This window comes from Martes martes, assembly GCF_963455335.1.
Source record: "Martes martes genome assembly, chromosome: X".
NCBI classification, from domain to species: domain Eukaryota; kingdom Metazoa; phylum Chordata; class Mammalia; order Carnivora; family Mustelidae; genus Martes; species Martes martes.
The window spans coordinates 96,654,762-96,682,734 of record NC_137897.1 but is presented as its reverse complement, the minus strand read 5'-3'; the positions used below and the strand labels follow the sequence as shown (position 1 = coordinate 96,682,734).

Sequence of the window (27,973 nt, the reverse complement as noted above, 5' to 3'; positions counted from 1 at the left end):
ATTATGCATGGCAACTAAACTTTTTAGTGTCTTGGCAAAGCCCTGGGGCAGTAGAGAGGTACCTCAGAGCAGAGAAAATACATTTGAAATGGTAATGAGAAGCGAACCGTGTGACAAAGTGCTAGTCAGTGAAATATTTCTCTGAGACAAACATACATTTTGGAAAGGGTGGAAAGTCATTGACTGCTGCCATAACATGACCTATTTTAATGTTTTCTTTTTTGCCCCCACGCTATGCTTAGATGACTTTACAGAGGACACAATTTTAAGAGTGCAATAAATACCAATCCTTTGGAAGCTTGATGATAGCATGTTGGGTTGTTAGTTCTCAGGATGGCAACTTTGGGTTTCCTTGTTTTAAGCCAACAGTAGATCCTATATTAAAGCACTTCCAAGGTTTAGAATCCTTAAAATACTACTCTGTTTTAAAGAAAATTCCAAAGTTCTCCTTCATCGTGCCTTAATAGACTGCAAACTTGCTTTTTCTCTGGACCGTTGGATAAACAGTGAGTGAATTCCTTATGTAACAAATTTTTGTTGGTACAAAGTTCATTAAAGTCTCAGCCTTCTGGTTGCTGATGAATAAAATATGATAATGAAAAAGAAGCAGCTTCCAAGTTTGCAAGAGTCATTGAGTACCATTTCTCACCACACACAAATCAGCTTCAGTATTCAGTACAGCCTGTGGGATCCTGGTATAATGCGCCGCCTTAAATCAGCTGGAACTTCCAGAGGCTCTAGGTTTTTGTTCAGTACTTTGAGTAGGAGATTGGGAAAGAGAGGCTGTATAGGGAAGGTTGCAGTCCTGGCCCCTAAGAAGAAATTTAAGGGAGCAGGGGAGGTAGGCCACAGTGGATTGTGAAAACCACAGACAAAATCTCCAGAGATAGCGCACTCAGAGGACAGAGAATGAAGTTGTGTAAATGTTGCATTGGGAACAAGGAAAAAAGGCAACGGATACACAAGTCTTCAAAAACTTGTCCTTCGCTAAGGCAGAGACAAGTATGGGCTGGCCCTGCACTGAATCATCACAGCCTTTTACCCTCAGGAGCTCCAAAAGAAAACACCGGAAACCTGGAACACAAGCAAAACCAGGATCTACTTCCAGTGTCTTTTGACATATATGTGATGCTTTTTCGTTCCTTTGAGAAGGCTTTGGAGTTCAGTATCCTGACTTTGTAACAAACCTTGTGTGCATGAGGAGCAGAAGTGGTCATGAATAGACTCAACAGCCTGGTGCCGTGAATTTTTCTTTCATTATTCAAGGACCACAGGCTTTCAGCAGTGTAGAAACAGAGGAGGTCACATAACCGTCAGTACTCAGACTTCTCCCTGGCATCCCTGTAAGCATGCACAGGTGTTCCCTGCAATTTGCAGGATCACAACTTCTCACTGAGTCTTTCCAATGATTTCTGGGTTCACTGCCCCCACCCCAAGTATCTTGCATGCTCAGAACCAGTCCTTTCACGGTTTTCTGCTCTGGCCTTCCTATGGCCATTGCCACCACTAATGGTACACTCTCTATGTGTACTTTCAGGGCCCCCAGTGTTGCCCACAGTGTACCTCACTGTGTCACCAGGGCCATACTCTGTTCTGTGTAGAAAGGAGCAAACTGCCCCGACCCCTCTACTGTGTTTTTTGTTACCTGGCCCCGGAAGAAGCACTACAGATGCTCAGTCCCTCATGAACACAATTCCTTCGGTTTATGTCAGTAACCTTTATTAAGTAACAGATTTGTGGAGCCAGACAGAGAAAACATATTATGCCAGGCCATCATCAGTTCTCTATCTCTAGGCCCCAGATAGAGCCCTCACCACAGATTTCCACAGGATGCCTGTATTCAAAGGTCTCCCCCGACCCATCCAAATAACCTGTGCATTAAACTGCCCTGGGAGATGTTGTAGGTCCTATGCTCATTCTCATTTATGCTGAGCCTGGACCACCCAATTACCTAACTGGGGATTCCTAGTACCTTGGAGGCTTACTATGTTTGAGGTACTAGGGCCAAATGATTTTCCCCAGGTTTTAAGTGCTATCTGAAGAAACACTAGGAATGAGTATTTCAGAGGAGGTTTGGGGGTTTTGTTTCTTTTTTTCTTTGGAGGTGCGCTAGAGGGCAGATACTACTTGTGATGAATATGGCCCACGGACTGTAACACAATAAACTATATAACAGCTACCATACAACCACAAGGCCAGACAGGCCCAACTTTTAAGTTTACAGAGGGAGAACACTTAGAGGAAACAGTAACAATGTCCAAACTAAACGACTTTTCCCTTTCTTTTGAATCTCTCACCCACTAGCTTTTGTTGCCTTGGACCTTTCTAAAGTAGAGGCCACTAGTCTTGTGTATTGTGCCCCTGAGACTAGGAATATGCTGGTTTGAAGAATGTAATGTCTTAGAGGACACAGACTGTGTCTCCTGTGTATCTTTCCATCATCTGGCATGCGTGTACTCTCAGTGAATATTAAACAATAAGGTGTGACCCTCTTAACCATAAGAGATGATTCCTCGTTTTGAGATGATGTGCCCTGGGAATAAAGAATGCTTCCTTCATTTTCCATGGCTGTCAAACTGGCATCTTTCATCAACACTAAATTTCCTTTTAAGTAGTGGAATGCCTTACACAGTTTTAACAGGAAATCTCTCAACACCTCTAGCTATTTGTTGAAAAGAAAACAACTCTTTTTTTTCTCCCAGATACATCTTGCAGAAAACCATTTGACAAATAAAATACAAAAATGTAGTATCATATTTAGAGGGAAGAAATAAGGCCCTGAATCATAGTGCCAGTTTCATGTTTTCCTTAATGTTGCAAAGGTGATTATTTTTGCCATAATCTTCTGGCCGTTAGCCCAGGATGGCAAGCTGCATAGTGCCTTGTTAAATAAAAGAGAGGGGAGACTTTCTTGAAGCCAATTTTTCAGAGGATTTGTACATATGTATGTGGGAGCAGTGTGGATAGAATTCTCAGGACAAAAATTTTCCATCGATTACTTTCATAATAATTCATGAAAAAATGGAGGTCTATCACTTGTTATTAATTCAAGCCCAGGAAATATACTCCGATCATCAGTATTGTTTCCAAGCAACATATAAATATCATGGAATGTTCCAAACCACCAAATAGCTTACACTCATGATGCATTTTGTGGCTCACCCCTTCCTTCTTCCCTTCCTTCCTTCCTTCCTTCTTTGCTTTCTTGCTTTCTTTTATTTTTAGTTGGGAGTCTGTGTTGGTTCAAAAAGGAGAGGAGTGGGCACATATAGAATGGGTTAGTACCTTGCCTCGGCCTCCAGGATAATCATTCTTTACATTTTGGGGATCCATTCGAATGTGTATAGTTCTAAAAAGAACAGTTTGTTTGCAAAGGGGCTAATTCACATGAGCCGCCACTGCTGTCACGGGAAGTCCTGCTGACAAGGCTGAGGTTGGCAGAGAAATAAAAGCAACTGATAAATGTCAGAAGTGAGTTGCAGTAAAACATACTGTTTGTTTAATGTTGATAAAAGGGCAGGTGGAAAGTACATCAAATCCTCTTCTCAGAGAGTTCTTGACTTATAAATTGCAAATAGTCACAAGAAATTAAATTTATGTCTTACTTAGTCATAGCTAAAACAATGCAAGTGTCCTAGGAGTAGAGCACACAGCAGGCCACGCTACTATTCCATGCTTGCTTCTACCACATCCAAGAATTATGAAAAGTTATGTTTCAAAAAGATGATAATTCTAAGGTGTCCTTTAGCCCTTGTAACACCAGAGCAGAGGGACAGTGACGTTCCATAAAATAACCCCGGGGTAAGATAGTTTATTGTTTGAAATCAAAATATTGTTGGAAAAAATGTGTGTAAATGGTTGTTAATCAAAGTCTGTTTTGAAAGCGACTTGATTTCTATTCAAATTTCTGAGATCCATTACCTTCCACTCTGATTACTCTTTTTTTTTTTTTCTCATTAAACTTTTGTTTTAATGGGTCTCAAAATTCTGTGACAGATTTTTGGTCACGTTGTTTCCATTAAAAAGTACTGATTTTAAAAACTAATAACTTAAAACTGCCACAAACACACAAAAAACAAATGGTCCACAAAACATTCTCCTTTCCTTCTGAAGGTTTTACGATGCATTGTTATCATTAACCAGTTTTTTGCTATTAAACTTAAATGGCCAATTGACACAATTCTGAGACCGTTCTTCCACCACTGATTAAGACTGGGGTGGCAGGTATTGGGGATAATATTCATTTAGCCTTCTGAGCTTTCTGGGCAGACTTGGTGACCTTGCCAGCTCCAGCTGCCTTCTTGTCCACTGCTTTGATGACACCCACAGCAACCGTCTGTCTCAGGTCACGAACAGCAAAACGGCCCAGAAGAGGATAGTCAGAGAGGCTCTCAACACACATAGGCTTGCCAGGAACCATATCAACAATGGCAGCGTCACCAGATTTCAAGAACTTGGGACCATCTTCCAGCTTTTTTCCAGAACGACGATCTATCTTCTCCTTTAGCTCAGCAAACTTGCAAGCCATGTGAGCTGTGTGACAATCCAGCACAGGTGCATATCCAGCACTAATTTGGCCTGGATGGTTCAGGATAATCACCTGAGCTGTGAAGCCGGCTGCTTCCATTGGTGGGTCATTTTTGCTGTCACCAGCCACATTGCCACGACGAACATCTTTGACAGATATGATCTTGACCTTGAAGCCCACATTGTCCCCAGGAAGAGCCCCTCACTCAAAGCTTCATGGTGCATTTCAACAGACTTGACTTCAGTTGTAACATTGACAGGAGCAAAGGTGACCACCATGCCAGGTTTAAGAACACCAGTCTCCACTCGGCCCACAGGGACAGTACCAATACCACCAATTTTGTAGACATCCTGGAGAGGCAGACGCAAGGGCTTGTCAGTTGGACGAGTTGGTGGCAGAATGCAATCCAGAGCTTCAAGCAGTGTGATTCCACTGGCATTCCCATCTTTATGGGTGACTTTCCATCCCTTGAACCAAGGCATGTTAGCACTTGGCTCCAGCATGTTGTCACCATTCCAACCAGAAATTGGCACAAATGCTACTGTGTCGGGGTTGTAGCCAATTTTCTTAATGTAGGTGCTGACTTCCTTAACGATTTCCTCGTATCTCTTCTGGCTGTAGGGTGGCTCAGTGGAATCCATTTTGTTAACACCAACAATTAGTTGTTTTACACCCAGTGTGTAAGCCAGAAGGGCATGCTCACGGGTCTGCCCATTCTTGGAGACACCTGCTTCAGATTCACCAACACCAGCAGCAACAATCAGGACAGCACAGTCAGCCTGAGATGTGCCTGTAATCATGTTTTTGATAAAGTCTCTGTGTCCTGGAGCATCAATGATGGTCACATAATACTTGCTGGTCTCGAATTTCCACAGGGAGATATCAATGGTGATACCACGTTCACGTTCAGCTTTCAGTTTATCCAAGACCCAGGCATACTTGAAGGAGCCTTTTCCCATCTCAGCAGCCTCCTTCTCGAATTTTTCAATAGTTCTTTTGTCGGTCCCACCACATTTGTAGATCAGATGACCAGTAATGGTAGACTTGCCCGAATCTACGTGTCCGATGACAACAATGTTGATATGAGTCTTTTCCTTCCCCATTCTGGTTTAGGTTGAGCGGTGGTTTTCATGACACCTGTGTTCTGGCAGCAAACCCGTTGCGGAAAAAGCCACTCTGATTACTCTTAAGTTGGCCATGACTCCTAATGTTTTACCATAAGTTTTAATTTCCTGCTCTCTTTATGTTATCTGACAATACTAGCACTGAGGCCCTATTTTAAAGGTCACCTTCTTTTAAAATACACACATATAAGGAAAAGGATGGACTTGCGTTGTGAATAATAATTTACCTGTTTTTCCTTGTTCTTCATGTCTATGTTAACTATATTGGCTTTTCCAAAAGAAGCAAGATCTGTGACTAGTTAGAACAAAAATATTTTAAATTACAGGTTAATTTCTTTTAATGCAGTAATACAAAGTTCTGACTTGGCATTACAACCATGCTGTTCTTGGGATAATATTAAGGGCACACATGCTGCTTATCTGATTGACACTTCTTTCAGAAGCAGGAGATAGTTTTATTGACTTTGGTGTAAATCCCATGGTCCAGGCTTCCTTCATATAAAAAATAATAATGCGAACCTTGGCTGTTGGGAAGGTCACAGACTTTGGATCTGAGATGAAGATCTGTTTTATTTGGGGCTCCCAAGCAAAATTTTCATACAAGAACTCATCAGATTCACTTCACGGCAAAATAAATGCATTTTTACTCCATCCCGGGTGTAGGGTGAGAGACCCCTATGTTGTAGGGGGCAGCTTGGGTGGTATTTACACTTCAATACTGAGTCCCCGTAAACTCAGTTAGCAAAGTGCAAGTCATCCAGGTGGGCTTTATAAAAATCAGAAAACCCACCTGAAAGTTTGAGCAAATTCACTTCTTTTGCTTTGCTTTACTCTCCTAAAGAATCTGTGATTTGGAGAGAAGTGACATTTTTAATGTTGGAAACATTTGTCGTCATTATTGTTTGAGACACTACTAATGTAAGAAACAACCAAGGGGTGTGGCAGTGGGCAAACAAAGTGATCTTCACAGATAGGGATGTCACTAAGAAAACTCAGAGTCTGAACTTCTGATGTCAAGTGACTTTTTAAATTTAATTTTGTCCTGATTTTTGAGGAAGGTAGATAGTCATCGTAGAAAATTTAGAAACCACAGAGCAGTAAATCTTGAAAATATGGAAAAGTATAAAAATGCAAGGGGAAACTTTATTCTTCTACTAACCAGAAGGAACAACTATCAACATTTTGGCTTATCTTCTTGCAGGTTTTTCATTTTTTATTTAATGTGAGCCATATTATTTATGTTATGTTACATCTTGTCTTTTGTTTAACGCTAGTCACGTGTAAGTTATAATACCAGTAAATGACTTTTTGGGAAATCATTTTAATGGCTCTATCGTGTTCCATAATTTACTTAAATATTCCCCTGATGCTGGATATTTAGAGTGCCTCTAATTTTTCTGCATTCTAAATAATTCTACATTGACTACTTTTTTGCTTGCATCTTTGCCTGCATTTCAGAGTATCTCCCTAGGAGAGCTTCCAGCAATAAAATAATAGGTCAAACAGAATGAACATTTTTAAGATTTCTATTATGGTTTCAAATTCATTTCCAGAAAACCTTAGCTCATTTATGTTACAACCAACAGTGTTTGAAAGGACCTGTCTTATTACTTGTTTTCCCAGCACTGAGTTTTAATCATCTTTGCTAATTTTGTTGATACAGGGTGGTTTTGTGTTTTAATTACCATCTCTGCCTTTGATTAATTTTCAAACTAGTGTAAACTTGTCAGAACTGAAGACCAGATCCTGCACCACTTCCTTAGGAGATGAGATATTTTATTTACAGTAAGAATTGCCTGTTGAGTATTGGTGCATATTTGAAGTGATATAATAAGTATTTCATGCACACATATTTTATATCAGTTAAATGCAAAGAATAGTTAATTGGGGATTAGAAAAGTACGAAAGGAAAAACACTTGCATAATTAATGCTCGATTCTTCTATCCTTTCTTTATTCATTACTTTTTTTCATTTGAAGAGTTTAGTTGAGCAGAAATCTGTTGGAATGGGGCAGTGCCTGACCGGAAGTGGTTGGGAGTACTCCCCCTTTTGAAATTTTTAATTATGGCCATTATACCCCCATAAACTTAAAAAGGTGCAGCAATAGTAAACCTGATTTGTTTGGATCTTTTTGGATTGATATTTTCTGCCCAGTTTTCTACCTAAAAAGGGAAATTTAAAAAGTTGACTCATGTATGAAAGAGAAATTCTTCATTTTCCACTTGTGGAATATCATTCAGTCCAAAATCCATCTGCACAATAATAATACTTTCCTTACTTTTCTGTATCTCATCACCTTCCTGTTCCAAAATTTTTACTTCAGTGCAAGTAACATGTGTAGAAATCAAGTAACATGGGGAAGAAATCTCTGCCCTTTTATTACATTTTATTTTTTATAAGACAGACGTTGGGATGTGAGCTTAGTTTACTTCTAGAAAGCCTCAAGTAGGAAAAAATACTGCCCTTAAGAAGAACAGAACTCTGACCATAAAGTATAAAAGAGGAGGTAATACTGCACATTGGTAGTATTGCACATTAAATGGGTTGTATTTTTAAATTTCAAAATTACATCCTGCTGTTGTTTTATTTTACTATTGCTGTTATTTTATCTGGGCCTGATAAAAACAACCTGGCAGTGGTTTCCAGCATGGACTTTGAAGTCAAACAGACTTGTACAAACTCCTTTCATTTCTTATACCTACCTGTTTGGTTCTTTCTTCCATCAGGTGGCTATTAACCACACTTCATGTTTTATGTCTTTTGTGGCTCTACGTGAAGTGCATGAAAAATATGTGTACACTGGATATAGCAGCTACAAAAAAGAGGTGCTGATGGGTACAGAGAGCTTCAGGTCTAAGACATTTGCCTCATTTACCTTCAATCAGCCGAGCTAAAGAAGCATCAATTTTCTCTTGAAAATTTTTGACTAAAAGGCAAATCCCTCTAAATATCTTATTAAAATATTGATAACTCTTTTTATCCCTACATTTTGTGCAATTTCGTGTGAATGAAATAAATGTGAAGGAATGAAGAGACAAAAAGACAGGGGGAAGGTCCTATAATGGAGGTCTGGTTAAATAAATTAGGGTATTTTTCTAGAGTAGAACCATTATGCAGCATTAACCATAATGCTTTAGAAGACTAATGACATGAGACATTTTTCACGATATGTTAAGTAGAAAAAAGCTGATTATAAAACAGTGTCTATGTAATGATAATAATTTCTCAGAAAACATAATTATATATGTTTTAAATCGGCCAGAAAAATGTCCACTAAATTGTTTATGATGGTTCTCCCTGGGTGATGATTATATGAAACCTGTAATAGTTTTGTAAGTTTAAAATATTATTTTCAGGGAAAGGAGGAAAAATAAACTCTGTAAAGATAGTATATGCACATACTAGCCTTTTGGGCTCACAGATATTTTTAAAAACTACTTTTTGGTGTTTCACACTTTTGTCTTTTGATTTTCCCCTTTGCCAGCACAAGGAATTATGAAATGTTATTGAGTAATGACATATCAAAGTACAAAGAAGAAAAAAATTATTACAGCAAAGTTTCCTTTGCTCAAATCTTCTTATTTTACATTGATTTAGAATGGTAAGGGAAAAATAATAAATAATATTCAATAAATTTCAACCCAAGATTTCCACACAAATTGGCAAGCATATTTATTTGTTTCTTAATCATTTCTTTGAAAATTTGAGGTAAATTTCCGTTTTTACAAGTAGTGATTGCCCCTTAGTACCAAACCTAACATATATGTCTCTGCCATATTATAAAAATGATAGTGAAATGTGAAGACAAGTAAAAGAAAACCAGCATAATGTGACAGTGTAGGTTTTAGGCTCAACATGGTTCTTGGTCCATTCAGTCCTTGACTCTACTAAGCCTTTGGCAAAGGACAAAATTTGTTACTAAGGCACATTTTCCCACAATCCACTTAGGAAGCAGTCATGAGTATAAACTCTTTATGGTTAACTACCATGCCTTACTTTCCTATTCCTTCACGGGTGCAATGAAATGCTGGAAAAAGAAGGCAGCATAAAACATTAGGTAGCAGGGTTAAAGTAAATGGTAAAAGTTGTTTTAGGGTCAACTTGTTACCGATTCTGGGACATAGATTCTCTTCTGCTTCTGTTGCCCATGATAAATGTGTACTTGCTCCAGGCTCATTCTGCTACAACAGAAGGTTATAGAAAAACAGCATGAAGCTCAAATGTTTCAGTCCTTCATTCAGTCAATAAACACTTCTTGAGAAAGTCACAGTACTGACACTTTTGAGGTTATACAGGAGAATAAGATAGGAACTCACTACCATGAAGTTTGTTCTGGTGGAAGATATAAGCCACACACAAACAGAACTTACTTTATGCACTTAGAAAATGAAAAGTCCTGGAGCGCCTGGGTGGCTCAGTGGGTTAAAGCCTCTGCCTTTGGCTCGGGTCGTGGTCCTGGGGTCCTGGGATCGAGCCCCGCATCAGGCTCTCTGCTCAGCAGGGAGCCTGCTTCTTTCTCTCTCTCTGCCTGCTTCTCTGCCTACTTGTGATCTCTGTCTGTCAAATAAATAAATAAAGTATTTAAAAACAAAAAAAAATGAGAAGTACTATGAGAAAGGGACAAAGAAGGTTATGTTCAGCTGGTGGAAGCTTGGAGGTAAATCAGGAAAGGATTTGCGGAGAGCTTGCATTTCAGTTATGACTTAAAGTGCAGGGAGCGCTTTGGCACAAGTAGATGGATACAATGGACGCACATAAAAATAAACCCTTGAGAGGCGCCTGGTTGGCTCAGTTGGTTAAATGTCTGCCTTCGGCTCGGGTCATGATTTGGGGGTCCTAGGATTGAGCCCTGCATCAGGCTCCCTGCTTGAGGGGGGCCTGCTTCTTCCTCTCCCTCTGCTCCTCCCTCCTGCTTCTGTGGGGGCGCACTCTCTCTCTCTCTCTCTGAAATAAACAAACAAACAAATAAATAAATAAATACAATCTTTAAAAAATAAGCCCTTTAGTTTCTGGTATATGACAAGGATTAGTTCCATTTGTTAGGGTAAAAGGCTTAGTTGCTGTAACAAAATGACCCAACAGAAAAAGTTACTATACTTCAATGGAACAGCCTGAACAGTCCCAGGTGGGTGAGCAGACACTTGGCTGCGCACAGTCATACAGGGACCCAGATTCCTCACCTCATGTTATTCCATCATCTTCTAGGGCCACTGTTATCATCTAGGTGGTTGAAACTGCTCCTACCACCTCCTAATTCTGGCAGGTAGGAAGGGGAAAGAGTGGAGGGAACACTTGCAGTGGGTTAAGGTTTCCACTGGTGAGCAAAGTCACCTAGCTAAACTGGGACCTGGAAATGTAGTCTCTGGCTGTGTGGTCAGGTGATTTCTAGAATTCTGTTACTAAGGAAGAAAGGGAAAACAGATTTTGGTGGGTAGCTATTATTACTATTGCATAGTACTGATCATCACCATTCCGTCAACGTACCCTAATAATCTGAGATACCTAGTCCACCCACCTCAGCAGTGCATTTCCTACTATACAAGTGGCTTAAGCCCAAGATAGTCTTGTCACCATTCCTATGGAATAGAATCTAAACCATTCCCAAGGCCTAGCTCAAGCTCTTATTGAGTAAACTTCCCTCACTGATTAAATACAGTTTGTATCTTTGCCCCTAAGTATCCCAGGCTGTGATGAAATGGGTTGTAGAGTGAATGACAAAACCAGCACATCCAGCTACACTGAATTCCCTGGGTTTTTTTGATTAATGTATTTCACAGTACAGTGGCAAGGGAAAAATTGATTGAAATGTTTTGTTCTATACTAAATTCCTTTCTTTTGCCTTTTAAAAACCATTTACTGAAAGAAAATCTTCAGGTTCATTTTGAAATTTCAAATAATAGCTCTCTTTTTGTGAAATATTTTGCAGTAAATTAAATGGGTAATAATGAATGCTGTGGGGAGTTTATAGCTTTCATAATATGTACTTTTGTAACTGTTCTAATTTTTCATGGTCATCTTGGATGAGAAGTGGCACATCATCTTATTTAAGCTTGGGAACTATACCAAATGGGGATTTTGAGTGTCGTGCAGAAATGTCTATTTTTAATCAACTTTTCATTCTATATCCTGTCGACATAGTGATTTGTTTGTGACTCAGAAATGGCAGGACAAGCCACCAGTCTGTAGTGATCACTTGTCTCATGGAATCTTATTTGTAATGCTAATTCAGTCTTGAAGTTAGTGAGACAGTCAACTAAATGTAAAAAGTATAAGATATTGATAAATGACAAGTAAGGGAAGCATTTAGTAACTCATTGGGAAATCTGTTTTATCTTAATGTGTTGAAAAATTTGAAAATTAGGAGAAATAGGAGCATATATATGAAATTTTATAAAGTAACTACTGTATCTCAGATATTGTTCTAGATGTTGTAGAGGGTCTTAGAAATAGGAAGAGTGAACTCAGCCTTTGGTTGATCTTTGCCTCTCCTGAATGGAAGACAACAGATATTTTCAAAAGGGAAAGTGGTACTGACAAGGCAATCTATCAAGTGTAGGTTATAGCAGAAGACAAGAATTGGCCTGTCAGGCAGGAGATGTGGCTTTCAGGATATACACCAACTGGATATGTGACCCTCAGAAAGTTTCTCCTTCTCTCTAGGCCATAATTTCCCCATCTGCTGTATTAGTGGGTTGCATTAAGTAGACTATGATCCCAAAGAGATTACGTGATTGACTTATGTAGGTATATAATATAAATGATCTACTTATATTGAGAGAATGCAGAGTATTGAGGGAAAACAATACAAGTGTGAGAAGTTCACATTCCCTGTGATGATGATGTTTAATGGGCAAAGATTATCTAAGATTTTCAAGTGATTACTTTCAACGACTTTCAAGGACCCTCCTAACACTGAGGCTTCATGATTATTGGTAGGCAAAAAGTGAGATCTCTTTTATTCTCTTAAAAACCCTTAGAGGATCTAAATTAGGTGTTATTTTCACATCTATATCTGTACTCATCAGATGGATTGGAGAGAATCCAAATGGAATGAATAAAAAATGAATGTCTGTCTATGTGTCTTTGTAGCGGGGGGGGGAGGTGGGTTTGACTTTGGGTAAGATAAAAAACTTCAATTTACATAGCCATCAGGAAAACATGAAAATAATATATAACTTACTGGAAAGTGTAAGTAAAAGCCAAGTCAAGAAAGAAAAATGAGTTGTCTGATACAGGGAAGAAATGGAATGAAAATGATGGGATGTGTGTCAGAAAAGTGGAATTGGAACAGAACACTAGGACAAAAATCCATTGACTGACATATGAAAAAAGAATGGGGCCGGAATATTTTAAATTCAGATGTCCCAGTGTCATTTAGATTAATTTAAAAAACTTGAAACTTGAGAATTTCATGATGCTTCTGCATAAGAGAGGGCTACGGTTAGCAATAACTTTCAAAAGCAAGGAAGTTTCTTGCAGTGATAGAGGCCAGAAACATTTCCCCCCTACTCTCTCAGGCATTATGTTTTCTTGCCTGTTTCCTGAAGGAAGAGCCTGTATTGGTTAAGTTTCAGTTATACCACTCTGTAATAAAGGACGAATTATAGCTTAAGGCACTATGTGTGAAATCATTGAGACCACATGATGTAGTGTCAATTCTAGATTCTAGTCCATACTGCCAGTGACACCAATGACACATCAATGACTTTAACCAAATCACTAAACCTATCTATAAGAGTTTTCTCATATAACCAAAGGGACTACCACCTCAGGTAGTTGGATATCATGAAAATTAAATAGGAGGTAAATGACTTTTAGATTTTGAGGTGCTATAAAAATTCACCAATCTTCTGTACTTTCTTTGCTGTCCTATTTTACTTTTTAAGTAAGCTCTATGCCCAACATGGGGTTTGAACTCACAACCCTGAGATCAAGAGTGACATGCTCTACTGACTGAGCAAGCCAGGTGCCCCATATTTTTTTTAAGTGACTTGGTTCATAAGACTGTGCATGAAAATATTTTGAAATTTAGGATTGGTTGAAGCACCTGGAAGTTTTAAAATTCAGATGAATTGGGGTGCCTGGGTGGCTCAGTGGGTTAAGCCTCTGCCTTCGGCTCAGGTCATGATCTCAGGGACCTGGGATCAAGCCCCTCATCCGGCTCTCTGCTCAGCAGGAAGCCTGCTTCCCCCTGCCCTCTCTGCCTGACTCTCTGCCTACTTGTGATCTCTGTCTGTCAAATAAATAAAACCTTTAAAAAATTCAGATGAATTTCTCTGATTATCTTCATGCAAGACTTTTTGTTATTAGAAATAAGAATAATCTATAGTCTCACTAATCTAAGAGCAGCCACTGAAAATTGTGGTTGGACTGTTTGGAGTGTTTAAAATTTGTTGGACTATATTAAATTTGTAGTCTCCCCAGAATTATGTCATCATTACCTTATTTTGTACAGAACTGGCCAGAGGTGCATACCCTTGTAATAACCTTAATCTAAGGTTACTGTACTTGCTCATAGGCAAATTGCTTAATTTCTTTCTTAATGTTTAAAGTATTCTCACACAACCTGACAGCTTTCTGCCGTGGACTGTCCTGAGCCAATTAGATCATGTGGAAGTTTTAGTTTTTGTTTTTCATAAACAACGGTAGTCTCTGATGAGGTCTCCAGATGATTGAGGGTTACTCTCCAAAACCTCACTATCAGATTATAATATAAGCAACTCTCAAATCAAATGTTGCTGTACACACATTTATCATTGAAACATTTATTAGCAATTCAACATATAAAAGCAGTTCATTCAACCTGTTCTGTAAACTCAAAGAAATCCCAGTTCACTATCCCTACAAGTGCTCTAGAGATTCAGAGACGATTTCCCTAAGATCTGAAATACTGTAGGGCTAACCCTGTCATACAATAACTGCTCCTAGAAGTGAGTGGGTGTAGGTAACCATGGTATTAAATATGTTGTATTATTTTTTGTTGCTCCATTGAGAAATGATAATGGTGACAGTGATGGTGATGATAGATTAACAGTAAAAGTAGAAAGCACATTAGTGTATCATATTTTCATCCCCAAAAGGTAAATTTCACAAGGGCAGGAACTTTGTTTTATTTACAACTCTACCTTTAGGATGGAGAATTGTGCCTGGACCATAGTGGGCATTTTATAAATTTCTGTTGATTGAACCAATGAACAACAGTAACAACAAACAATTTGAGTAACTGGTAGGTCAGGCACTGTTTTAAGCTTTTTCCATGCATTATTACATTTACCTCATAAACCCAAGGAAAGCAAATTAAATAGAGTAAAACTTTTACTGATATAAATGTTCAGGAAATAAAGTATATTAATTGGTTGAATTTTTTGGTTAACAGAGCATTACACTTCCAATTTCTTTTTACTTTAACCCTTTTAATTGCATTTTTTTAAAAAGTCAGTGACTTTCCTGCCTCAGTAAATTGGATCTAGAGGACATTCTTGAATATTTGGTGAGCCGATTGAAGATTTTCTCAGGGCCCGGGAGAAACCCCAAGCATCTCTTGTTTCATGCAGAATCATAAATGGAGGTGTAATACATTGGATTAAATGATTACATAATTTCATAGCATTCTCTAGAAGTTGTTTTTTTTTTTCTTCCTTGGGGGTGTGGTTGAAGTTGTGTGGGTGAAACTTTACTATAATCCTGTTTTTCTCTGCTGGTTCTCTCATTCACTCTTACACATGACCTGGAGAGGCAGTAGAATATGGTGGAGGAAGCAGATGTGTTGGAGTATGAGAAGACTATTACAATTCTAGCTCTGTCATTTAACTGCTATGTGATTGAGACAAGTTTCTTAATACCTCAGAACTTTGTTTCCGCTTCTATAAAATGGGCAGAAGCCCACTGAGTATAGGTTTGTTGTGAAGATTGAACGAGGTAGTGTATATAAAGCTCCTTTCACATAGCTATGGCTGCTTCTGTGATAATCTCATGCAATCTGAAGCCAACATCAAAAGCAACTTGCTTTACAGTCAACAAAACCAAAAGACAACTGACAGAATGGGAGAAGATATTCACAAATAACAAATTAGATAAAGGGCTAGTATTCAAAATCTATAAAGAAGTTATCAAACTCAACACCTAAAGAACAAATAATGCAATCAAGGAATGGATAGAAGACATGAACGGACATTTCTGCAAAGGAGACATCCAGGTGGCCAACAGTCATATGAAAAAATGCTCCACATCACTCGGCATCAGGGAAATACAAATCAAAACCACAATGAGATACCACCTCACACCAGTCAGAGTGGCTAAAATTAAGAAGTCAGGAAATGACAGATGCTGGCGAGGATGCAGAGAAAGGGAAACCCTCCTACACTGTCGGTCGGAATGCGAGATGGTGCAGCCACTCTGGAAAACAGCATGGAGGTTCCTCAAAAAGTTGGAAATAGAGCTACCTATGACCCAGCAATCACACTACTACCCTATGCCCCACCAATCACACTGGTGGGTATTTACCCTAAAGATACAAATACAGTGATCTGAAGCGGCATGTGCACCCAAATATTTATAGCAGCAATGTCCACAATAGCCAAACTATAGGAAGAACGTAGATGTCCATCAACAGATGAATGGATAAAGAAGATGTGGTATATATACACAATGGAATACCATGCAGCCATCAAAAGAAATGAAATCTTGCCATTTGCAATGATGTGGATGGAACTGAAAGGTACTGTGCTGAGTGAAATCAGTCAATCAGAGAAAGACAATTATCATATGATCTCCCTGATATGAGGAATTTGAAAGGCAGGACAGGGGGTCGTTGGGGGTAGGGAGGGAAAAAATGAAACAAGATGGGATTGGGAGGGAGACAAACCATACGGAACTCTTAATCACACAAAACAAAATGAGGGTTGCTGGGGGGTGTGGGAGTAGGGATAGGGTGGTTGGGTTATGGACATTGGAGAGGGTATGTGCTATGGTGAGTGCTGTGAAATGTGTAAGCCTGATGATTCACAGTCCTGTACCCCTGGGGCAAATAATAAATGCTAATTAAAATAATTTTAAAAATAAGAAAAATACAGTAAAATAAAATTTTAAAAAAAACAACTTGCTTTAGAAATACATAAAGCACAAGAAAGAGACAATTCTTTGAGAATTGGTAAATCTTCTATGAAATGTATCAAATGATTAATTAGAAAAGTACTTTGTTCCATTTAGATAGTGATAGAATACTAATCCCAAATAACTAAAATAATTTTTAAAGTTTTAGAGCAAATCATCCATTTAATAAATCCAGTATAGTAAAATGTCTTAATTTTGAAACTAATTATTTATGATTATGAGTGCAATGGCTAAGCTACATTCCATTGCTTTGTTTTAGTTGTGAATTGATAAGCAAATTCAGACTTTTGAAGTAAGGTGGCAGAAAGCAGAAAATACTTGATTTTCAGACATTTTTCAAACACTTTATAAGTATTTTCAAACACTTTATAAGTACTCCTTTACATATAACTAACTGATATGGAAATTGTGTCATTCTTCTCTATTTCTAAAAGCAGGTGCTTAGGGATATTTCTTTAGCCTGTATTGAACTATTATATGTACTCTAAATATGGTGTGTGTACACATACAGACATAAATACATACATACATATATTAAACATTTAAAAATGTATTAATGAGTTATAACTGACATATACTATTATATGACTTTCGGGTTTATAACATAGTGATACAACAATACACTACTCAATTCTTACCATGATAAGTCTAGTCTCCATCTGTCACCATACAATGTTATTGCAATATTATTGATTATATTATTATAATTCTCATCTTCATGACTTATTTGTTTTATAACTGGAAGTTTGTACCTCTTAATTCCCTTCATCTATTTCACCCATCCCCCTACCCACTTCCCTTCTGACAACTTCTGCATTTAAAAATCTGTTTGTATTTTTGTTTTGTTCATTTGTTTTACTTTTAATATTCCACATATAAGTGAAATCATATGGTATGTGTCTGACTCTGTCTGACTTATCATAATACCGTCTAGGCCCATCCATGCTGTTATAAATGGCAATGTCTCATCCTTTTTATGGCTACATAATATTCCTGTGTGTGTGTGTTTGTATGTGTGTGTGTATTTGTGTATGTACCACATCTTCTTTAGCCATTTATCTATCAATGGACACTTGGATTGCTTCCATATCTTGCTATTGTAAGTAATGCTGCAATAAACTTAGGGGTACATATATCTTTTCAAATTAGTGTTTTTGTTTTCTTTGAGTTGTTGGGAAGGAAAAAAAAATTTCTTCTACCCATCAAGGTCTTCCAGCTGGACTAAGAGTAAAATTGCCATGAGACAGATTAATAGGAAAAAACCCAAGTTTTATTACCTAAACACAGAAGCCCAATAATGAAATTGAAACTTAAGAAAATGGCCAAGGCAGACCATTTTCATACATTTTAGACCAAGAGACAATAAATTTGTGAATAATTGATAGGATAAAGAAAATAGATGTTTGAGATTATTAATTAGTAAAGAATTCTATGTGGAATTTCTGCTGAGGTAGTGGATTAGTAAAAAAGTAGTAACAAGGTTTGTTGTCTGCGGCTTTTTCAGCTTCAACTTGCTTATCTCTGGTAATAAGGCTGTTTTTGTCTTTTTAACTCTTAGTACAGGAAGGGTATTTTTCACATGGGAGATTTGTTTCTTGCTTTCAGGGGAACAGAAAATGGTCTGAGTGCCCTCACACTGACTCATTCTTAAGTAACTTTTATTTAAAATAATCATGGGGCTCACCTCCCCTCCATATTATTTGTTATGCTCCACAAATAAGTGAAACCATATGATACTTGACTCTCTCTGCTTGACTTATTTCACTCAGCATAATCTCTTCCAGTCCCATCCATGTTGCTACAAAAGTTGGGTATTCGTCCTTTCTGATGGCGGCATAATACTCCATTGTATATATGGACCACATCTTCCTTATCCATTCGGAGGTGAACCATGAGAGACTATGGACTCTGAAAAACAACCTGAGGGTTTTGAAGGGGCGGAGGGTGGGAGGTTGGGGGAACCAGGTGGTGGATATTAGGGAGGGCACAGATTGCATGGAGCACTGGGTGTGGTGAAAAAAACAATGAGTACTGTTACGCTGAAAATAAAAAAAAAATTAAAAAAAAAAGATGATGGCAGAGTCAACCATTTGACCCCCGTAGTACAAAAAGAAAAATAAATAATAATAATCATGGGGCACCTGGGTGGCTTAATGGGTTAAGTGTCTGACTCTTGATTTGGGCTCAGGTTATAATCTCAGGTTCATGAGATCAAGACCCACATCAGGCTCTGTGCTGGGTGTGGAGCCTGCTTAAGATTCTCTCTCCCTCTCTCATTGCCCCTCTCCCTCTCAAAAGTAAAATTAAAAAATAAATAAATTAAATAAAATAGCATGCAAAAGTGGGCAGCTGGCCTTTGGTCCCTTGCAAGGTAAATCCCCAGTAGTGAAATTATTGGATTGTATGGTATTTCTATGTTTAATTTTTTGAAGAACCTCCATATTGTTTTCTACAGTGGTTGTGCCAATTTACATTCCCAGCAGCAGTGCCTGAGGGTTTCCTTTTCTCCATATCTTCACCAACAATTGTTGTTTCCTGTCTTTTAGATACTGGCTATTCTGACTGGTATGAGGTGGTATCTCATACATTTTTTTTTTTGATTTACATTTTTTGATTTACATTTCCCTGATGATGAGTGTTGTTGAGCACCTTTTCATGTGTTTGTTGGCCATCTGGATGTTTCTTTGGAAAAATGTCTATTCAGGTCTTCTGCCCATTTTTTAATCCCACTGTTTGGGTGTTTTTGATCTTGAGTTGTAGAAGTTCTTTATGTATTTCAGATTATTTATTTTTTATTTTTTTAAGATTTTATTTATTTATTTGACAGAGAGAGACAGACAATGAGAGAGGGAACACAAGCAGAGGGAGTGGGAGAGGGAGTAGCAGGCTTCCCAGTGAGCAGGGAGCTGGATGTGGAACTTGATCCCAGGACCCCGGGACCATGACCCAAGCCAAAGGCAGATGTCCAATGACTGAGCCACCCACACACCCCTGGATTGTTTATTTATTAATGAACTGTAATTCTTAAGAATTTGTTTTAATAAAGTGATCTGAAAAAGAGGTTACATATTTTGTTGTATTTTATCAACCCCGGCTTTGTCATATCCTTTCTTTCCTGTGATGCTGGTGTAATTACCATTTTATGCCCAGAGATTGATTTTGTCTTTATGACAGCTATATGATTTTCATCTTTGTAATCATCTCTTGGTATATTCACAAATAGAATAATTTCCAAAACATTCAGAAAGAAACAAAATCAAACATCATACCCAATTCTTTTTCATTAACACAATTTTATAATATTTTAAAATACTTTTACTAATTTTCAAAAACATGTAACCCCTAAGTAAACTAATTTTCTTTAAAACTTGAATCATGCTTTTTTTTCCTCCAGAGGAGTCCTTCACTCTGCTATTTTATTTCCTTTTTTTTCATACCAGTGTTTCTATTCTGTCTACTGCTCAAATAATTCTCTGCCAAGTCTTTTCAGATTGTTGCATTGAAGAATTCCATTTCATTGAACAATTCACAATGTCTTAAATCAGCTTTATTTCCCTAAGTACAGTATTTAGATAAAATTTTCTTTATTCACCTAAAGTACTCCTTTTTTAATTAACAGAGAATCTTTTATTATTGAAAATTATCTCTAAAGTATAAAATGTTATGTACATACTGATGGTATTTTAAAGAAAGAAATAGAATCTATTTAGCTTCTGACCATAATTTTTCTGGCAACTATTTCAGAAGACAATAGTCATTTAAAATTTAATATTGCTCGGTGTTTTGCAAATTCCCAATTAGAACATTATAATTTACTGTATAATGAAATCATTGTTGGAATAAAAATTTCTGGCTTTAGCAGAGTAACTCAGTTGTGTCTTGGTTTCAGGAAACTTTCTTTAATGCATTGTTTCATGCCACCAAATTAAAAATTGTCTTTATGAACATTGAGGAACACTACAAGAGGTGTTATTTTATTTACTTATTTGCAGCAGGGCTACAGCATATAATTTGATAAAAGATAAGGAGAGTCTTTTATTTTATGCACATGGGCTCCTTGGAGTGGATAAATAAGCCTTTCTAAAACCCTGAACTGATTCTGACAGACCCCAGGTATTGATGTGGTAGCTTGCCAGCCATCTACAGTCATGCATAGCCTCTTGAACTCCTCATTAGGAAATAATGAGGAGCAGTCATAAATACATCCAACTGATCATGCATTACTACTGATGCTTACATTTCCTTTCAGTACTGGTTAGGTCAACTCTAGTGTTTTAATTAACAGTTTGTAACACTTGCTGATGGAAACATCAGATACATGCCATCAAGACAGAAATAACTTTTTTGCTTGATTCAGTAAAAACATTAAATCCTGTTCAGACTTGGCTACCATAGTATTAGCATTGGAGGTTACTTGCAGGGTCAGCTCACACCCGTAGGATTCAGTTAAATAAACCGGTCAGAAACTGGAGTCATTTCTGGCCACTGGTGCCAAGCACATGCTGCCTATCCTCCATTCTTTCTCATGCTTGCTTGTGTCAGCCTTACTCTATCAGTCAAGGTCTAACCAGGAAGAGAAATAAAAATTAAAACAGAGAGATTTAATATTGGAACTTGGTTACACAGGTTATGGAGCAGCTGAAAAGCTGAATATGGAACATTGAGGCTACCCAGGTTTCAGCAACAGCAGGAAGCCACCACTGCCTCCAGGCTGAAGGGGACAAAGGAAGAGTCACCTGCCATGAAAGCCTAGAAATGGGAAACAGGAATAAGAAGCAGAGGAGGAGAAGCATGAATAGTGGATATGAAGGCAAATAGACCCAAAATAAGCACAGCTGTGGTTGGCTTCGGGAGGAAAATAAGAACAGAACAAAAATTTGAAAGTAACGTTGAAACTCTGGAGGAGTGAATAATCCATGTCAATAATAACAACAACAATAATGATATTAGTGGTGGTGATGATAATGCTCATGCTAATAACAGCTAACATTGTGGAGCACTATGTGTCGGGCACTGTTCCAAGCATGTTAGACATTAGGTCTATGTTATCCAACAACATTCTGATGAGCTATGCACTATGCTTATTTCCATTGTATGGTTGAGACCGGGGTACAGAAAGGTTATTTAGCTTTTCCAAGGTCACATAGCCAAGACCAAGGCAACCTGACTCCAGAAATGGGGCTCTCTGCCCTACATCTAATATTCAAAGATACACTATACAGTTTCTCTCTTGGCCATCCCATTCTCCACAGCCATCTACACAATTGACCAGGTCTTAAGTTCATTTGATGGCACTATACCAACTCTAGTAAAAAAAAATAACAAAACCTTTTGTATAAGATGTAGCTTTAATTAAAACATGTCCTTTTTAGTAATAGGTAACACATTCATGTAGTACAAATGCAATGGTGTTTTTGAACCAAATGAAATTACTGTTTTTCTATGTCAAAAACAGTTCAGTACTGGCAATTTCTTATAGTTAGATCTAACGTGGAGAGGGTAAATATCTCCCTCCCTCAACCCTCACCCCCAGTTTCTCTGAAATCAACTGTTCCATCCAGTTTCTTAGGTATCTTTTCAGTGATATTATGGAAATATACAATCATATGCAGTTATATTTCCTCTTGGAGCCCAAATAGAAGCACACTATATTTGTTTCTCCAAACCTTGTATTTTTTCATTTAACAGAGTATCTTAAAGTATCTTAAACAGAGTATCTTAAAGGTCCTTATTTTAAGCAGCTGCTGCATTTCCAGTTGCACCACTGTACTGTAATGCATTTACCAATACTGCTTTGAGTTAGTGTCGTTTAAGTTAGTTTTATTTATTTGCTATTACAAAAACATACTAGTTTTATTTTACACATGTAAAGTACTAGAAGTAGAGTTCATATCCCAAATTATTTGCACATTTTTAATTTTGATAAATATTGACAGTATTTGTCAGATTGTCAAATTGCCATCAGTAGAAGTTGGACTAATTTGAATTTACATTAGCAACGTAGAAGAATGCCTATTTCCTCAAACACTTGCAAACACAGGGTATGATCAAATGTCTTGAATTCTGTCCTCTGATAGACTCAAAATCCAATATTGCTATATTTTCATTTTCCATTTCTTTTATTATAAATGAGAAGGGGAATTTTTCATGTTTAAGAGCCATTAACATTTCACTTTCTATAAGCTATTTGTATTGTTTGTCACATTGGATTGTTGGTCTTTTATTATTGGTTTGTAGGTACTTTTTGTATATTAAGGAAATTATTTATTTGGGACTTGATTTATGAATACTTTTTCCAGTTCCTTGTTTGTCTTTTATCATTTTAATGGCATATGTATGTTTATGTGTGTGTAATTGTTTTTGAAAATGTTCTGTATGCTTTAAAAACGCCCTTACTGGCAAAAGCAGACTATACCTCCTATTCAAGAAATCTGAAGGAAAGAAACTATATTATTAAGAGTTTCAAAATTGGCTGGCTTGGGGCACCTGGCTGGCTTAGAGGAACATGCAACTCTTGATCTTGGGGTCATGAGTTTGAGCCCCACATTGGGTGTAGAGATTACTAAAATAAATAAATGTTAAAAAACTGGCTGGCTCATTTTGGATGAAATTGGGAAAGTGCTAGTGGTTTGTTTTATTATAATCAGAACTATCATATCCTTTATCTCAAAATTTATATCCTGGATTCTTAATTCAAAAATGATTATGTATAGGGGTGCTTAGGTGGCTCTGTCAGTTGAACAGCCAACTCTTGGTCATGATCTCTCGGTCCTGGGATTGAGCCCCATCTTGGGCTCTGTACTCAGTTAAGAGTCTACTTGGGATTCTCTCTTTCCATCTCCCTCTGCCCCTCCCCCCACTCGAGCTTGCTTTCACTCTCTCTCTCAAATAAATAAGTAAATCTTCTAAAAAATGATTACCTATAGGCTTTCACTGCAGGCTTGGGAAACTGTCACATAAAATGTATAGGAACATTTTTTCCTGATACCACAGTGTATTTATATAAAAGTAAAAGTAGAATAAGATAGAACAAGAAAGCCTTTCAGCATTTTCTTGTTGTGATCCTTGTTTCTGATTTGCGGAAACAAATTGGAAGCCTTTGCCCAAAATGATTTATAAAAACTTTGGAATTTTATGATATTGATGCTATTATTAATTCTACTGACAAAGTCATGACATTTTCTAGGTAAATATTACAGTCATTTGTATCTATCTATATGACTGTAAAATAAAACCTTAATATTTAGCAGTGCTTGAGACCACCTGTTTCTTTTCATTCTTGCCAAACATGAATGTTTAAGAAAATCATTGATAATGATACATTATGTGCTATCTTGTTTTAGCTGCTTTTAATTTTTAAAATATTATTTTGAACTTTTATTATTGTATCCTAAGCCTATTTGATAACTGTTAACAAATGTTTTACTTGTCCATTAGTTATTAGCACAAATGATTTCCTTTTCCAAAGCTTTTTCTTAGTGCCACTCTAAATTTCAGTCTGATTTACATTCATGATGTCACAAATATCTCCCATAACCATTCATTCCTTTATTCATTCATTATAGTAATCAACCTGATTGTATTGAGTATTTCACATACAGGCACTGTGTTATGGGCTGGAGATACAGCGCTACTGAGGAGCTTGTGTTCTGACTCCTTTAGTGAAGTTGCCTTCTTTACCATCATCACACTCCATTCCTCTCTCACCTCTTTTTACTCTATCAGCTTCTGAAAACCTAGTATGCTCTTTTTTTTTTTTACCATGTAACTCAATTCATTTGAATTTCTACCTCATCAAATCCAAACTCTTTAAGGCTTCCTAAAGTTAGAAATATCATCTGTTGCTTCCTTTTGTATCTATTTGATGTTATTTTCCATGACTCTCCACAAAACTTGCTTTTGTACTAATCTCCTGTGCACAGCACACTGCAGAATCACTCTTCCCATTACTCACGTTGTTCTTCTCACCTTATCTGTCTTCTCCACCCTTCAAGGCTAGCATGTAGCTGAGTGAGAAATGCATACAGTGTCATATCTGGATTCCTGTCCCAGATCTTACCAGTTCTTAAAAATTGTGTAACCTTGAGCAAGTTAAATGACATGAGGCAGCTAGCATATTTCCTGCCACAAGGAAGATACTAAATTTTCTTTCCCCACCCTCAGTCCACATGGTTTTCCATGGAGACTTCCCTAAATATACACTCTCTTCCCTGGACTGCAAATACTCCCTATGTCACACAAACCAATACTATCTTGTAATGCTGTTGTTTGTCATTCTTTTCTCCCTAACTAGCTTATAAACATCTTTAAGTGAAACTTTACTTCTTGCACATCCATTAACCCCCTCTCCAAAGTATCCATTATAATGCTAATATACTAGACTCTCAATAAATAATTGGTGGTTGGTTTGTCTATAATTTGAAAATAGGAGAGCAGTGTCAAACTTTCTTCTATGGGTAAAATAGAATTCTAGGTACACATATAGTCTGAGGACCTAGTACTTCTTTTTTCATTTTGTCATAATCCCCACTGATGTCGTACAGATGATTGAATACAATAATTTAACAAGAACCATTTTATGACTCACAAAAATCTTTTTTGTCAGAAGTCACTTTTCAATACCTCTTAATTGGTATTAGGATTGTAAGGGGAAATAGAATCAAAACTGTAGTGATTTAAAGTATCATAGGATAGAGGAACCAGGAAATCAACATATTTAATTATAGATTTTGAATGACTTCAAAGGAAACCCAGTTTTTTTCAAGAGATTAAGCCAGGAATTGGGCCCTTATTACAGGAGGCCACTTGGGCCTCCATTTAGCTAGTTTCTGGCACATTCATTGACAGGAATAATTTAATGATTGTGAAAAATCACCAAGTGTAGGAAGTAAGGTCCTCTTTGAATCATAAAGCTTTTAAACATGAAAAATATGCATTTGTTTGAGAATGGTGAAATGTGAGAACTAATTTCATATTGTCCTACCAATTATGAATGTGTTATTTCTGGCAAACAAGTCTCTTTAAAATTGCATATGCTTAGTTCTTTGCCAGGGAGGTGAGAGAAAAACATTGTCAGCCTCTTTATACCCAGCTGGGGCCAGGTGTTGTTCATTAACATGTAAATAGTGCAATTACTGCCAATTAAGATTTTTAAAAACATTAAAGTCTATGGGAACACAGTTATATTACCTATAAAATTTAAAATATATATATACATCTTAGTGCTTTATGTTCCTACAAGTCATATAACATTACTTGTACTATTAATTACACAATGCAAGTTGCTATTTCTTTGTAGAATGTCACTGTATTGTGGTTAGAATGGAAAGTAACAGTACATTGATTGGGTTAATGATTATAGCCAAATATCGAGATTTTTTATGGGTTATATTGATAGTCAGGTTATAGTGCTTCATCCTTGAAACATACTATTGAACTCCTACTGTGTTTAAGTACCTGTGTTAGATGCAAAGTATTCAGTGATAAGGGAGACATGGTCTCTGCCCGAGGGAGCTTATAGTCTAGTTGGGCTCCACATAGAAACACACAATAAGCATACAAATAAACAAATAGATCAATATTGTTATAAGCACTCATTTAAAATGAGAGGGTGCCATCAGTAAACATGATAGGGTATAGCAGAGATAGAGACTTGGAAAGAGATAGGAATCTCTCTGTGAATAAGCAACATTTCAACTGAAACCCGAAGGGCTGGCAGGTGGTAACTTAATGAAAAGAGTGGGGAAGGCGGCATGCCAGCAAGAGAGAACAGTGCTTAGGACCCACTTCAGGATAGTGGTTGCCTCTGAGAGGTGGGGGAGCAGAGTAGAATTTAGGAGAGGTAAGAATTGGATTTCAAGAGCTAACTATAATGTTTTCATTCTTTACTAAGAGGCATGAAACAAATATGATAAAAGGTTAATGTTTGTTAATTTCCCATGGTGGATTTATGGATGTTTGTTATATTCCTCTCAGTACTTTGCTATGTGATTAAAATATTTGATCACTGAAAGAAAAAAGCAAATGAGAAGCAAGAACATGGAGTTGAAAACGTTTTTCAGTAGTGTAAACTCGGCTTAATTTGTTAGAAGACAGACTTAAAACTTTCAATCTATTATTGCCTAAATCTAGTCTTTAGAAAAATACTCTTCATGTTACTTGAGGTTATTCAAAATCCTTAGTTGCTCCTGACACTTAATAACAAACCCTGTTATCCAGTGATGACATAAATGCTATCAATAGATGTAACATGACAACAGACACATCTTTTTGCTGCACCCTACTTTAAGTTGCAATAATTTGTTTTTACAGTAATAAGGCCACTTGGGGCTAAAACACCAGGACTTAAAAAGATACCTACACAGCTAACTTTTCTAGGTAACCAAATCCCTTTATTAAGAACAACTAAATAAGCCCATTCTGCATCAAATGCCATTATCACTGAGCTAGCTTAGTTATCGTGTTTCCAGGGAAAAATAAGTCATGCCACCCTCTCTGAAAACTGCAGTCAAGTAAATAAGGGACTCTTGAAAGAAAGTTTTTGAATTGCAGTACTTTAAACCCTGCTTTATCAAGGTGATTTTATACCTGGATTGACAAATTTCTAGGAATACATGGTGACTGAAAAACCAGGAAGAAAAAGGGTCCTATAAATTATCTTGGGCAGCCCCCAAAAGCTATGTGATATGGAAAACCACCCAGAGACTCATCAATGAGGGGTTGCCCTTGTTTTTCTGTTGTCCTGGCTGAAGACATGGAGCCAGGCCCACCCAGTTCAGTAACATCAGCACAAAATTTCAGTTCAACAAATATTTGAATCATTACCATATACAAGGCACTTCTTGGGCTACAAAACTGAGTAAGGTACAACCTGAATGCACAAAGACTGTGGAGATGAAATACAAATTCTAGTCTGTTTTGGAGTAGGAGTAAGAATGGGAGTGGGGGACACGGTAAGGTGGCTGGGGTTAGGAAATGACTATATTTCTTTCAACTCCTAGATAAAATGATTCAAATTAGACTGATGCCCTTATTCTTATCACATTCTCATAGAAGACAAACTAGTGGAAATTGAGAAATATTCATTGTAATTAAATGGCTGTTTTAAATACCAAAGGGAAATTAGTTATATATAATTATCTTTCATAATCCAGGAAGCCTTTTTTTCCATAAAAAAGTCCAATTATAACAATGAATGTCAAGGTCTCT

At 37.3% G+C, this 27,973-nt stretch overlaps 1 protein-coding gene and 1 pseudogene across 4 annotated transcripts in view; one reads left to right on the top strand and one right to left on the bottom strand.

Annotated features, from left to right (window-relative positions):
- The window catches only part of TENM1 (teneurin transmembrane protein 1), a gene marked incomplete at both ends in the record, with an annotated part of 555,572 nt that overhangs the window by 120,356 nt on the left and 407,243 nt on the right, over nt 1-27,973 (top strand). The gene's annotated exons all lie outside the window — the stretch shown is intronic.
- LOC308359898 (elongation factor 1-alpha 1-like) lies at nt 4,189-5,631 on the bottom strand (annotated as a pseudogene). The gene has a single exon. The product of its transcript is annotated as an elongation factor 1-alpha 1-like (transcript).